Here is a 16,015-nt window from a genome sequence, read left to right on the forward strand (position 1 = left end):
TCTCCCCACCAGCTGGGATCATGGGCTTACAAAACTGGGCCTAGCCAAGGCTAATTTGTTTTGAGTTTTGTTTTTTGTTTTTTGTTTTTTTTTTTTTAGGAAAGAGTCTCACCTGTGTAGCTCAGGCTGGTCATGAACCCAGAATCTTACTGCCTCAACATCCTGCCTGCTGAGGCTTTTTTTTTTTTTGAAACTGAGCAAAGCTGATGCTACTGTGCATTCATTATCTATAAATACTTGTATTCGATTTGAATTTGTGTACTCATTTCTGGAATAATTTCGTTGATGTCAAGCCACAAACCTTTCACTATATATTGCTATATGATTTACCTTTTAAAGCTCTAAGTAGATTTTTCAAGCCTGAAAAGGGCAGAAAGCCTAACATATTCTGCTACCTCACTGTACTACCCCTTCTGCCAGTAACCCTTAGTAATTTCTGTAGAGCTCTGTCTGTCATAATCACTGGGCTTGATTTTTTTAACTGTCATTTACTGACCTCATGACCTTTGATGAGTAACAAACAGCTGTGGTTGCCTAGTATTTTAAATGAAGACTTTGATAGGCTGTGTAGTTTAAATTAGACACCACATATGAAAATATTCTAAATTATAAAGTATATTACAAATTTTAGTTATTATCAAAGGTAAGGTAACATGGTGAAAGAAAAGAGGATGGGTTGTAGAATCACAAAAACCCATGCTTAAAATTTTAAAAATTTTAGTGTCATTTCAGCATATTTAGTAGATTAGTAAGAATATTTACATGGGGTTAAATAGCTATAATATGGGACTAAGAAAATGAAAATTAATTTGTAAATAATGTTTGTACTCATGGACATTATGCTATACTATTCTAATTTGGTTTGTAATTCCTGCAATACAGTTTATTTTATTTTGTTTTCATTAATTAATTAATTTATTTTGGTACCAGGGATCGAGCACCGGTCCTTATGATCATTAGGCAGGCAGCAGAACCACTGAGCTAAATCCCCATCCCTTATTTTTATTTTTTGAGACAGGGCCTTGCTATGTATGTACTCAAGGCTGGCTTCAAACTCCCAATCCTCCTGCCTCGGCCTCCTAGGTGCTAGGAATACAGCTATGTGCCACCATGCCTGTTCTTTTTGTGTGTGTAGTACTGGGGATTTGAGCCCAGGACTTTTACACTGAGCTATATCCCTAACTGTTTTGAATTCTTTTTAAAATTGTAGGAGTTTCAATAAGATGCAAAGTTACTCAGGCTGGGCTGGAACTTGGAATCCTCCTGCCGCGGCCTCCCAGAGTGCTGGGATTACAGGCATGCACCATCACACCTGGCTATTCACTTTTAAAATTGAGAACTAGACGGTCAAATCTACTAAATATTTGAATATAGATAGCATAGACAGCACAGTGGCTTTCAGATAGAACTAAATATTTTTACTAAGGAAAAAGAAAAGGTGTATGCTCTTATCAGGAACTTGTTTCACCACTTGATTGTTATCCCAGCATAATCATGGAAAAGAATACTTCATTCTAGGGCAGTGGTGGCGAACTATGGCATGTGTGCCACAGCAGGCTGTTTGAAAGCTCTCTTACTTTGTTTTCATTTAATATATGACTTGGTGTTTGACACTTTGCTATAAGTGGGTTTTAGGTTACAGTTTGAGCACTCCATCTCTAAAAGGTTTGCCTGTTCTAGGGTTTGCTGGTGTAGCTCAGTATAGAGTGTTTGCCTAGCATATATGAGGTTCTGGGTTTAACCCCCAGCCTGGAAAAAACAAGCAGAAGAGGAGGAGTACTTCATTCTGAGAAAGCTCTAGGGTAGATATTACGCCTACCAAATCATCCATTAAAAGAACCTTAGCATGGCATTTGTGGAGCCATCTAAATGTAAGTACTGAATCCTAATCACTATGTCAGAGTGAATCACCTGGTTAAATATGAGAGCAGAGTGAGTTCCAGTTTTATGCCTCTAATCAGCTCTATGGTCTTAGTCAAATCTTTAGCTTCTTTATGCCATAATTTTTTATCTGTACAAGGGAAAAGGGTGATTTCTACTCTCCTGTTCAACACGGACATAGTTATTTTGAAGAATTTTTGCTTGTAGCTACAAAATGTTCTCACTTTTCAGTATACTGAATTCTGAGCTACCTGTTCCTTTTATAACAATTATGTTAGATAAATTTTTGGCCAAAGATTGGGGAGACTACTTTCTTCTTACCAGGCCCCAGAACTCCAGAAATATTATCAGTAAAGCCCTTTTATTTTCAACTCAAAAATAAGTAGCAGTGATGTGTTAACTATTTCCTAGCCCTCTCTGATGCGGAGTTACTGCCATCCAATTTGTGGACCCCAAGGCATTTTGCTTCTGACCGGATAGCTTAGAGGTGACTTGATTACTGCTTTTTTTTCTCTGGGGCTTCACCCATATCCTCTCTCTTTTTAAACTTGATGGTCAATAACATTGACATTAATTTGCAATTTCTCTTCCCTTCACATTTTGATTATAAAATACAGTGAATAGTTTGTTTTAATTTTATCACAGGAAAAGCCACATTGCTGTAATTCCCCTCAACACACTCTCCTCCTTGCTTTGAACAAACATATCCCATCTTTCTTGACAAGTTCTGAAGCCATTTTGGAAGTCTTTAGTTGTGCTGTTATGGCTCCTGTGGTGTCTTGCATTGATTCAGAACATTTACTTTTTATGGTCATTTGACTGGAGAAGAGCCAGAAGTTACATGGTGCCAGATCCAGTGAATAAGTTGGATGAAGATGCTGTCTTTTTTTTTTTTTTCTTTACTGGAATTCAAACTCAGGGCCTTCGCACTGAGCTATAGCCCTAGCCACTTTCTCTTAGTTTTGATAGTTAGACAGGATTTTCTTGCAAAGTTGTCCAGGTGGGACTCATACTTGTGATCCTCTTGTTTCAGCCTCCCAAGTGGTAGGCTTTAGGCATGCATCACCGTGCCTGGTTAGGATATGGTAATGTTTCTACAAGCCTGTCCTTCCATTGGATGCACTAGACAGTAGTATTTACTGTATTTTCTATCAAACCTTGTAAAGATATACGTGAGGACTTCCAGAACTGCTTCAGAAAGTGACCAGTGTGTTTGAAGTCAGTGTGACCAATGGGAATATGTCTTTTTGTTTTGTTTTGGTTTGGTTTTTGTTTTTTGTTTTTTTGACACAAGGTCTTACTATGTAATTCAAGCTGGCCTTGAACTCACTGTGGAGCCCAGGCTGGCCTCAACATTGTAGTGATCCTCATGCCTCAGCCTCTGAGTGTTAGGATTATAGGCATGAACCACCATGCCCAACCTGGCAATGTATCTTTTACGGTAATAATTTTCTTTAAAAAAATTAATCATTCACTATAAATGTTGATCATGCCTCATGTATAGAGAGGAAAATTGCTTAGAGGCAGTTATTTAAGTAGCAAACTGGCAGGCCCTCTCATAATAGGCAAAAGAATGAAACAAAGAACAGCTGGGCATGGTGGTGCATTGGGAAGTTGAGGCAGGGAGATCGAAATTTCGAGGCCAGCCTAGGCAATTTTGTAAGACTTTGTTTTAAAATAAATTAAAAAGGCTGAGAGTGCAGCTCAGTAGTAGAGCACTTGCCTAGCATATGTAAAGCCCCAGCAAAACCCACCAAAGAACAGATCCTTTCCTTTCCTGGTTGTAAGTTAGGAAAATTATCTTTTGTCAGAGGCTGAAAAGTTTTAGTACCAGACCCTAATATTCAGAATTTACTAGGCTAATAAATTCACAGATAAATAGGGAGCCTTATGATACAGCATATTGTTAAATAATACCTCCGGTGTGGTAGGTAGGATTATATAAGCATCTTCTGACTATTAATGAAGAGTTTAACTGCTTATTTCTTTTTATTAGAATCTAATATATTTGGGCTGGGGATTTAGCTCAGTGGTTCGGAGTTTGATCCCCAGTACCAAAAAAAAAAAAAAAAAAAAAAGAGAAAAGAAAAAGAATTAATATATTTGCTGGATAAAATTTTATTACACTTGATCTTAGCCAAAAGGCCAAGAAGCGATTAAAATTTTAAAGATTAAGAAAAGCACAAAGAAAAAAAAACAGTAATCCCATTGCCCAGAGATAACCACAGTAGAATTTTTATGTGTCATTTAGCCTAAGTCTTTATGTATTTATCTGTTTATTGTTTTTTTTTTCCAGTACTGGGAATTTCACTGGAGTCCTCACACATGCTAGTAAGTGCTCTACCTTCAGCTACCAGCTCTGTATTTTTTGTTATTGGAATTATGCCCCTCACCCCTTTTTTTGTCAGTGCTGGGAATCCCAAGACCTTGTGCATGCTAAGCAAGTGTACCACTCACTGTGTTATAATTCCAGCCTTGTAACCAGCATTTTTCACTTAATACAACATCATGAACATTTGCTTGTGTCCTTTAGTATTCTGCAGCCTATATTTTTAGGGGGAGAGGAGTTGTTGGAAGTTGAAACCAGAGTCTCGTATATAATTAGTAAACACGGTACTACTGAACTACATCCCAAGCTGTACAACTGTCATTTTTAATAGTATATCTCATGTTACCATAGCACTGTCTTTTGTTGTTGAATATTAAGGTTTCTTTTTGCTACTAGTACTTTATTGAATATCATTATACAGTATATGCATTGTGTCTCTATATGTTTTTTTCCCAATTTTTTTTTTTTTTTGAGACAGGGTCTCACTATGTAGTTGAGACTGCCCTGGAACTTACTGTGTAGCCCAGGCTGGTCTCGAACTCACAGCGATCCTCCTGGCTCAGCCTCCCAAGTGCTGGGATTACAGGCATGCGCCACCACACCCTGCTCAATGTCTCTATATGTTTTTTTCCCAATTTTTTTTTTTTTTGAGACAGGGTCTCACTATGTAGTTGAGACTGCCCTGGAACTTACTGTGTAGCCCAGGCTGGTCTCGAACTCACAGCGATCCTCCTGGCTCAGCCTCCCAAGTGCTGGGATTACAGGCATGCGCCACCACACCCTGCTCAATGTCTCTATATGTTTTGCTGCTAGGTCCTCATGAATGCTAAACACACTACTACTAAGCTAAACCCCCAACGTGTATACTTTTTTAAACATCCCTGACCGTTTTATTAGAAAATATGCATAGTACTAAAATGAGTGGTTCAAGAGATGATTGTATTTTTGAGACTTTTAGAACATATTGCCAGCGCGCTTGGCAATGTGGCTCAGTTGTAGAGTGCTTTCTTAGAATGTACAAGGCCCTGGGTTCCATCCTCAGCACCAAAAAGATATATCTTCTCTAGAGCTTAATCTGGCAGTATGTTTTTTTGTCCCCAGCCTAGGAAAACTGATTTTTATTCCCACCAGGGAAAGTGCCTGTTGTTCCATACCTTTTCCACCCTTCTGTTTTTATTGTTAGTTATGTCTTTGTCAAATAGGATTAAATGGTATCTTTTGGGGGGGGGTTGCCCGGGATTGAACTAACACCCTTGTGCTTGCGAGGCAGGCGGTGGGACCACTGAGCCAAATCCCCGGCCCTAAATGGTATCTTTAATATGTTCATTTCTTTGACTGCTTCTATATATGCTTGCTGGCCACTAGTATTTCCCATTCATGAAATTGCCTATTTTCTATCAAGGTGTTAATCTTTTTCTTACAAATTTATAAGTGTATTCATGCTTCTTATGACTCACTGGTCAAAATCAAGACAAAAAGCAATGGTGATATAGAATACACTTCTATTTGAGTCAGTTTAATATTTGTACTAATGGCAAATAATATGTATACAGGTTCAGATAAGGACATTGACTAATATTGTTCATAATAGTAAAAAATCATGAGTCTTCTAAATAGCGCTAAAAGTGCATAACTATATATAAATGTGTTAATGTTTGTAATTCTATTTATCCCTCTATTTATTTATGGTACTGAGATCAAACTTGGCACCTTGTTCTTGCGTGGCACAACTGAGATAAATCCCTGGCCCAATATTTGTAATTTATTAAATGCTCAAATGTACTTGTATATTTATAGAATATCTCTGGAAGAATACCAGAAACTGGTAAGGCTGCTTTTAGCCAGGGTACTGGGGGTTTGAGTTGCAGGCATAGAATGCATGCAACTTTGTATTTCTTGAATTATTTGATCATATGTATATTACCTTTCTTTAAAATATACACCTGAAATTAATGTTCAGCAGTTTGGAATTGATATGGTTGTGATATGCATACAGTCAGGGGCTAGTCATCCATTTAAAATAATAATCTAGATAAATACTGATGTGGAAAGATGTTTATCATATATTATTACATGGAAAAAGCAAGGTATAAATTACTGTGGAAAGGGCTGGTATGTGGCTCAGTGCTAGGGCTCTCTTCAAGGCCTTTGGTTTGAGCCTCAGCACCATAAAATAAAATTTCTATGGACAAACCAGGTGTAATACCGGTAACCTCAGCTACTCAAGAGACTGAGGCAGCAGTTTGAGGCCAGCCTGTGGCAATCCTGTTTTAAAATAAAATTGAAAAAGGGCTGGAGTTGTAGTTCAGTGGTAGAATACTTGCGTAGCATGCTTAAGGCTTGAGTTCAATCCCTAGCACCTCTCAAAAAATTGTGAACAATAAATCCCCTTTAAAAATATGTATAAAATACATGTGAATGAGCCCACTGAAAAGGTTCTGAAAGGATTACTGAGAATGAAAGCCCAGGTAATAAGCCCCCCCCAAAGAACAACAGTTTTTTATGTTAAAGTTTGGGTTCTTATATATCTTGAGATTTCTTTTTTTCTGCCTGCCTTGATTTTAGCAGAGGTCTTGGCCTGGACTCAGAATAAACATAAGTGAGATTAATTTGTGTCGTAGTTGTACCATTTTCACTGTAGATGGCAAAATGCCTGATTGATTAAGGGTCACTGTAAGTTGTCTAAATTCTGAACACTTTTCAGTTAAATCGAATAATGTATAATAGTAATCAGTGAATTCTTGAGACTGAACTTGTATCTTATTCATGTAAAATACTTTTGGGGGAACATATATTTGTTGAAGAAATGAGGGAATACCTTAGTGTGCGTCCATCTTGAGGGAATCGTGCCTATGGAATTAATAATTGTAAATAAATTGTCAAAGATTGGGGGAAATCTGCATAAATTTAAATAGCGTATTAGTATGACTTTCTAAAAGTATAGACCATGTAATTAATATTCCATCTATTGATTGTCAGTATGTTCTTTCAGATGTTCTCAAATAGATTAATGATCAAACTATACATAGGAATATTTTATGTTATTGAGCTTATGAGCTAAATGCTTATTAAGCCATTCAGCTATTTGAATGGTTCTAGTGCTTTAAGAACTTTTCTGTTTTATACATGTATATTTACTTTTATTTCATATAAATATACGTATTTTTTTATTTACTTTTGTCTGTTTGTTGTTTACTAGTGCTAAGGATTATGCCCAGGGCCTCTCACATGATTGGCAGAGTCTCTACTGCTGAGCTGTAAACTCTCCAGCATATTTTAAATATTTTTAATTTTTGAGTTTTTTGAGGCAGGGCCTTGCTATATCATCTAGGCTGTCCTGGGACACCCAGATGTAGCCCAGAGTGGCCTCAGATTCATGATCCTCCTGCTCCAGCCTTTCAAGTGCTAGGATTATAGGCATGATGTTTCCATATATGTAATAAATGATTACTATTGCCAAATGAATGTATCCCTCATCTCACAATTACCTTTTTTATGGTAACAGTGGAAAAGAGTTTTTCATATGATTGTTAACCTAAAAAATGTTTTTATTGACCATTTAATTAAAAGTTAAAAAGGAAATATCGTTCATGTTTTACAGAACATGAGTAGTATAAATGAATAATATGATTAAAAAGTTGGGTTTCAATGTAAGTGTATCATTGTATAAAAGCTGAATTTTAAAAGATAAATATGCCCTTTATTTTAAAAATTCAGCTTCCGTACTATGATTATTTCTATAGATACATTTTCTAGATAAAGAAACAAAGTATACTTTACAAATCATGATGTTATTTTTAAACAGTGAACTGTCTATGACTAATACTTTAAGATCATTAAAAGAGGGATTGACCTCCCTTGAGTCATGGAATTAATGTTTATTCGATGAGTATCTGTACTCTGGATCTTCTGTAGGGAAAAAGGGGGAACTAATGAGAAAAACTTGTAATATTTCTGCAAGTAATAAGCAGAAGAGACTGTAAAGATAAATTTTTAAGTTTTGTTTTAATTAGCACATACAACATTACCATGTTACTGTAAACTCTTAAAATTCATGAAAAAATTTATAAATACTATAACTTTGTGACAAGGTTTCACTAGGTTACCCAGGCTGGCCTCAAATTCTGGGACTTAAATGATTCCCCTGCCTCAGCTTTCTCAGGTACTTGGGACCATAGGTGCACACCACTGTGCCTAGAATAGTATATTTGAAATGTGACTTAAATGTGGCTTTTTTTATTACTAAATAATTACAATGTCTGGTGTGCACAGTCACATTTACCTAGGAACACTGGCATATTAGCAATTTTTAGTATTCACAGTGTTCTCGAGAGCCCAGGGAAGGTGGTAGGTGGGATGTGGGATAGAAACAGTGGCCTACTAGAAGTGGTTAGACATTCATTGTTTTGTCTAACAGTTGTTGAGTTCTATTGTATGCTATACATTGCTGTAGGCATTGGGAATACAAATGTAGTAAGATATAGCTCTTGACATAAGGAACTTTTTTTTGTTGTTGTACTGGGATCGAACTTGGGACCTTGTGCTTATGGAGGCAGGTGGAGAGCAGCACCACTGAGGTAAATCCCCTGCCCAAGACTTTAAGTCTAACAAAGATATAGATAGATAGATAGATAGATAGATAGATAGATAGATAGATAGTATACATACATACAAACATACAAACACACCAAAATGATTAAATCTTGGGCCATCAAGAAAACTCTTTAGAGGATATACAAGGTTACAAAGAGTAGTGAATTCTAGCATTTTGAGAGGTAGAATCAGCAATGATATGTATTAAATTTTTGTTTTGTTTTATGTTTGCTTTTGTTTTTGTTTTTGCGGTACTGGGGATCGAACTCAGGACAATGCACTTACAAGCTAAAGTGTTGCCACTGAGCTAAATCCCCAGCCCTATATTAAATTTTTAAAATGCACATTTTTTAGTTTTAAACACATCCTTTTAATTACATAATATATTTCAATCAGCATTGTAGTAATAGAGTAGAAAATAGCAGGGCTATATTGCTTGCAAAATTCCTGGCATTTTTAGCATCATTGTTTTGGTTTTCTAGGGCTGCCATGACAGAGTACCACAAAACAAAACAAAAATACCACAAACTGGGTGACTTAAAAGAGTTTATTCTTTCTCAGTTTCAGAGGCTAAAAGTTCAAAATCAAAGTGTCAGCAGCATCATGCTCTTTCTGGACTCCAAGGGGGAGAGCCTGTTCCATGCTTTTTCCCTTAGCTTCTGGTATTGATAGTGATCCTTGTTGTTCCTTTTCTTGTAAGTATATCACAGCGGTCTCTACCTCTACGTTCATGTGTCTGTTTTTCTTGTGATCTGTGTCTATCTCTCAGAAGAACACCAGCTATATGGGGGCCCACTTTAATGGCTTTATCTTAAAATATCTAGTGGGTGTTTATAAAAGTTAATTGTCAATCATTAACGATAGTGTCCTTCTCAGCCATTTAAAATAAATTAGTATTGGGCTGAGGATTTAGCTCAGTGGTTAGGTGGCCTGCCTTGCAAGCACAAGGACCCGAGTTCAATCTCCGGTACCAAAACAACAACAATAAATAAATAAATAAATAAATAAATAAGTAAATAAATAAATAAATAAATAAATAAATAAAATTAGTATTAATCTTCAGAGTCAAAATTACTGTCTTCAGGACTGGGTGGGGGCATAGTTTAGTGCTAGAGTGCATGAAGCTCTTAAGTTATGACCCCCCCAGAACAAACAAATTACTTTCTTCAGTGTCTGTCACACAAATGAAAACTATTTGTTTATCTTTTCTAAGATTTGGTGATAACTGAAACACATGGTTGAAGCTAGTAATTACTGACTCACAGATATGTCTTTTTCTGTGCTGGGAGTCAAACTTAGGTTCTCTGGCATGCTGGGCAAGTTTTATTTTATTTTACTTTTGAGACAAGATCTTGCTATCTTGCCTAGGCTGGTCTTGAACTCCTAGGCGCAAATGAGCCTCTTTCCTCAACCTCCCAAGTATCTGGGATTATAGATGTGTGCTGTTGCACATGTTTCAAATTATTTTAATCTTCATTTCAGGTAATCACATTTTTATTAGGAAGTTTAGTACTTAATGCATTTTTGAGTGTGTTCTGATATTAAATTGTACATAAAATCTTTCTCCACATGGGCTTTTCATTTTCCTATTTAGGATTAGAAGGTTTTAAAAATTTATTAATCCTGACTATTTTAATCCTTTGTTTCTTTTTAGTTTTAATGGCATACAAGAGCTATAAAAGTATCCATACTAGCCTACCACAAAATTAATTAATAGCTTCAGGAGCATCAGATGTGGTGGCACATGCCTTTAATCCCATCACTCTGGGAGGCTGAGGCAGGAGCATGGCAAGCCCAGCCTGTACAATTTAGCAACTGAGAGCTTGTCTCTAAAATAAATAAAATAAAGAGAGTCCTGAAGATGTGGTTCACTGTGAAGGCCCTGGGTTCCCAGTACTGAAAAAAATTGCCTTGGGAGGAATTACCCATAAACCATACCAACTTGTTCTTTCTAATCTTAATTTCTACATGTAAGCATGTTATACAATGATAAATACCAAAGAAATCAGGCAAAGAATGAAAGCAGCTTTATGTTTACTTATTTGAAAGGGATATGTGGGAAATAAATAACCTAATAAGAATAACATAACTCTACCTGTGAATGGTAAACACCACATATTTCTCCTAAAGTTTAGGCAGTATTGCTACAATAATGTCACTAAAGATAACTCAGTTGGACTAGGGATATAACTCAGTGGTAGAGCACTTGTGTAACATGCACAATGCCCTGGGTTTAATCCTTGGTAATACTGGGGGGAACAAAAAACCACACTTTTTTGGTATAAAAATGCTCACAAGTTTGTCGTGTTTATAAAATCTTTTAATCTTGGTACATTATGTATTCAAAGTGTTCATACGGCAGGAATACATTAAAAGACTATAAAAGCATGCCAGCATACATCTAGATATACCAAAAACATTATGGTGCATGTGAGATTGAGAATAAGGGCAAGAATTAGTTAAGAGTCTCATATTACCAGAGGCAATGAAATTAACTGCTTTTTAAAACATAAGTTATACCTATTTGGAATTATTTTATAAGTTTTAGCATAAATAAACACCAATGTGAACTGTCACAGGATTTAATAACTGAGAGACATAGTTTCAGTATTTCCTAATACAGAAACCTACTCCTAGCTGGGTGTGGTGGTGCACACCTGTAATCCCAGCTCTTGGGAGGCAGAGGCAGAAAGATCACCTTGAGTTCCTGGAGGGAGAGAGGCAGGAAGGAAGAGGGAGAGGGAGGGAGGAATGAAGGGAGAAAGGGGGGGGAAGGGAGTGAAAAAGCGCCACACCTAATGAAAATGGCCAATTGGTTTGATTTTCTTAAAGTTGGAGAAATGCATTTCAGAAAGTGATTTGTACAAGTAGCAACAGAACTACATTATGAAATATAAATACCAGGAGCAGAAGAGCTGAAGTTCTTAGTACCAAAAGAGATAGAACAAAACCTTCGCACATTAGAATTTAAAGAATGGAGTTAAAAATTAACTTGATTCTATGAAACAGGTTAAATATGTAACTACTTCAAACAAAAATGACTTAGTCCTCTCACATAACTCTGAAAATGTGCTGTATATCACATTTTCCAAATCAAAAGCGCATAATTTCACCAGCAAAGGCCCTTTGTTTTAGCCTTTAAGATTGTTATACTAACAATTGTCAAACTATTATTTTAATATTTTAATAGTTTTATTGACCTATAACTCAAACATCATAAAAATCATTTAAGCCATGCATACAGGGCTGGGGATGTAGCTCTACTATTGCATATGCTTAGCATGTGTAAAGCCTTGGGTTTTATCCTTAACGCCACAAAAATAAAAAATAAAAACATTTAAAATTAAAACATTGGGCTTGGAATTTAGCTCAGTGGTGCCTCTGCCTGCCTCTCAAGCACAGGGTCCTGATTTCAATCCCTGGTACCAAATAAATAAATAATAAAAACACACATAGGGGTCAGTGGTTTTTAATGTACAGTATTTAGAGTTGTGTAAGCATCACCACGGTCTAACTTTAAGACATTTTCATTACTCCCAAACGAAACCCTTTTGCTGCCTTTCTAATCCTCCCTCCCCAGCCCTAAGCAACCACTGCTTTCTGTTTCCATTTATTTTAGTGACTTTTTTTTCCCATTATTTTACTAACATTTTAAGGCTACAGTATTGTTCTCATGCCTATTCTAGGTCATTGGCCTAGTGGTTTAAAAGCTCTTTTAAAAATTTTTATTTTTATTAGTATATGTTTGTAGAATATAATTTATATAATTTTATTCATCGTAGTGAGCTGGTACATGTATATAACACATTTTAATTCTTTTTACATCTTCCCCTCTCCTTAAAAACTCTTAAAGTAGCCAGGTTTACAATTCAGAAGACATTCAGCCATGGTTTCATGTTATGACTGTTTCATCTTATGAAAGTATTTGATCTATACTTGATCTTAGCCAAAAGGCCGAGAAGCGATTGAAAGTATTTGATCTAGAGCATGCATTTAAACTTCTGTGTTTTGTACTATTTGCTAAAGTCTTAATTAGGAGGATTGAAACCATTCCTTCTAAGCTCAAAACTGAGTTTGTTCTGTTTTGTGTTAAAGAATCCAGGATTTATTTGTAAGAACAGCTTTAGTGGTGGCACACTACTGTCTTACATAGTAATGTCATCTTTTTTTTGGTTGAGTTTGCTCTGGGTAGCCGAAAAGACTGTCATCAGTAGATTGGCTGGAGCTTCCAGAAGGCTTGACTGTCTCCAGCAGTGTTACTCTCCTGGTTTACTGGTCTCACAGTTATGATGAGGTTGTTGCTGTTTGTGATTATCACGTGTATTACTTGATGGAGATGCTTCCTTGAAACTTCTATGCCATTAACTTTTTTTATTGAGTTTCTTGGTACATTTTAGGTATGCAGCACGGTTACCTTCATTATTGGGATCTTGTACCTTTACATGACAGGCCTTGGTTCTCATTTTTTCCCCTTGTCCCTGCCCTCTGTTCACCCCCTCCTCCCCTCCCCATTTACAAACACTTTATTTCCATTTTTTTCAGTTTCTCATATTTTTCCCCTTATTACCTTTCCTCTAACCTTCCCACTTTACCTACACCTTTAGCCCTTTTCTTCCTATTTCACATTGTCAATTATCTCATTAGGATCTTATGTACTATTATAGTTTTTCACACCAGAGAAACTATTTGATATTTACACATGTGTGACTTATTTATTTCACTTAGGAATATATCTTCAATATATCCATTTTCCTATGAATGAATCTAATATGCCATTCTTTTTGGTTTTTTGAGGCAGGGTCTCACTATGTAGTTGAGACTGATCTGGAACTCACTGTGTAGCCCAGGCTGGTCTTGAACTCACAGCGATCCTCCTGCCTCAGCCTCCGAGTGCTGGGATTACAGGCATTCACCACCACGCCTGGCTGATTTGTTATTCTTTATGGCTGAGTAGTATTCCATTTTATAGAAAAACCACATCTTCTTTATCCAGTTTCCAACTGATGGGAAAATTGGCTGTTTCCAAGTTTTAGCTATTACAAACTGTGCCGCTATAAACATAGGTGTACATATATCACTGTGATATGCTTCTTTTGGAAAGATACCCAGCCGAGGGATGGCTGGGTCAAATGGAACCTCTAGTCCCAGCTCTTCGAGGTATCTCCGTATTGATTTCTATACCATTAATTTTTTAAATGTTATCATTACTAGTTAGGGGATGGGGATTTAGCTCAGCAGTTTGAGGTATCTCCATATTGATTTCTATACCATTAACTTTTTAAATGTTATTAACATTTAGGGGCTGGAGATTTAGCTCAGTGGTTCCCCTGCCTGCCTTGCAAGCTCAAGGACTCCAGTTCAATCCCCAGTACCAAAAACAAAAAAAAGCAGTAGTCACAGGGTATGGTGGCACATGCTTGTAATACCGGCTGCTAGGGAAGCTGAAATAGTAGGATTACAATTTTGAGACTAGCATGAGCAACATAGCAAGACCTTGTGTTGGAATAAAATAAAAAGGACTGGGAATGTATCTTAGTAGCAGAGCATACCTAGCATGCTTGAGGTCTTGGGTTCAATCCCCAGTACAAAAAAAAAAGGACTAGTCTTTGGGCATACCAGTGACTGAATATGCCTTTTTCTGTTTTCCCAGGGCAAGAAAGTATATTACCTGAATTGTTTATCTCCTATTTTGCCTGTATCAAAGGCATTGTTACCTGCTTCTTGTTTTGTATAAAAACCCTAAACAACAGCTTGGCTGTTGAAACACCTTCATGATAGTTATTATTATTATTATTATTCATATGTTATAAGTCTACCTGTGTTCTTCTGAGCTTATAAGTCCACTTCAGTTATTTTATGAGCATTTTACAATAAGCCATAAAACACAGAATTTTGTGTTTTGCTTTTTCTAATGAAAACCAACAAAATACAGCTCAAATCTGCTCTTCAACTCTAGGAAACAGTGCCACCGGCCAGGAATCATGCTGAGCACCAGGCTGCCCCTAGGGAGTGCCAGATTCGAAGACTTGCATGCAAAGTGCAGCCCAGTTACCCACCTGTGAGCTACACATACCCAGAGAAGCAGCTTGGGTCTGGGCCTTGAGCTCTGCTGCTGTGGGGCTCACACCATTATATAAACTTGACTGCTTGTTCTCTGCCACCTCAAAGATCAGCTGTAATATGGTGATCTTAACATATTTTTCCAATTTATTAAATATTACCTTCTAGATCTTGACCAGAAGTATATTTTTTAATGTGGTGGCAATCTTGTGTATGTCCAATTTTATATATTTTTCCCTCAGACAACCTTTATTCTACCTGTTTGAGAATCATAATACTAAAAAGCAGGGAGAAATAGAAACGTTTGTATTGTCTGCACATTCCAGGCAGGTAGGTTTTCTGTGTGTTTCTACCTACTCCCACACGTCCCTCTTTCTCCTTAGATTAGCAGTCAACCCCTTCTCCTTGGCATTTGCTCATGACTTTCCTTTATATACCTGAATAGACCATGTGTATATATAGATAGATTTGTTTGTTTGTTTGTTTGTTTGAGACAGAATCTCACTCTGTGGTTCAGGCTGGCCTTGAACTCACTATGTAGCCCAGACTGGCTTCAAACTTGCAGCAATCCTCCTGCATCTGCCTCATTGCTAGGACTATAGGTGTGTGCCACTGTGCCCAGCTTATATGCAGATTTTAAGTCCTTCTAACAAATTACCATCTTAAACTCATCCAAACCCCTCATATAAAGATGACTGTTGCTCACTAGTCTTTTTCATGCTGTTATGGCTGGATTCCTTAGTGCTGTTTTTCCCAGCCATTGTTCCCCTCAAGATTCCTAACTGCCTCCTACCCTCAAGGCACAGCCTTCTTTGATATCTTTCTTTATCTCGCCTTCCTACCTTTCTGCTTTCTCAGTACAAAACCTGAATATAATTTCACAGAGAAGACTTAAATTATCTGAGCATGCGTTATTGCACTCAGACCTTTCACATCCAAAGCCTTTTTATCACCTTCCTCTAGTAGCCATACTGCATCTTTGTCTGTATTCACAATTCTATGCTCTATATATACTTATTTTCTACAGTATCATCTCCCCACCTTCATGTCACTTAAATCATTAAATTTTTTTCTCCCACCCCTTTTTATCTTTTGTGAGTCATCTTTCTCCTTTTGATTTGTTTTCCAGTACTGGAGATTTAAAAAGCCAGG

At 36.8% G+C, this 16,015-nt stretch overlaps 1 protein-coding gene and 1 pseudogene across 2 annotated transcripts in view; one reads left to right on the forward strand and one right to left on the reverse strand.

The window, feature by feature from the left end:
- Xiap (X-linked inhibitor of apoptosis) overlaps positions 1-16,015 on the forward strand; it is a 47,470-nt gene that overhangs the window by 5,329 nt on the left and 26,126 nt on the right. For both annotated transcript variants that reach the window (XM_010609948.3, XM_033760197.1), the window contains exon 2: positions 4,178-4,212. The gene's annotated coding sequence lies outside the window, so the exon portion shown is untranslated. The remainder of the gene's footprint in view (positions 1-4,177; positions 4,213-16,015) is intronic.
- On the reverse strand, positions 3,957-4,038 carry LOC117284795 (annotated as a pseudogene).

Source organism: Fukomys damarensis, unplaced genomic scaffold (assembly GCF_012274545.1).
Source record: "Fukomys damarensis isolate Sample0158 unplaced genomic scaffold, DMR_v1.0_HiC HiC_scaffold_39, whole genome shotgun sequence".
Taxonomy (NCBI): Eukaryota; Metazoa; Chordata; class Mammalia; order Rodentia; family Bathyergidae; genus Fukomys; species Fukomys damarensis.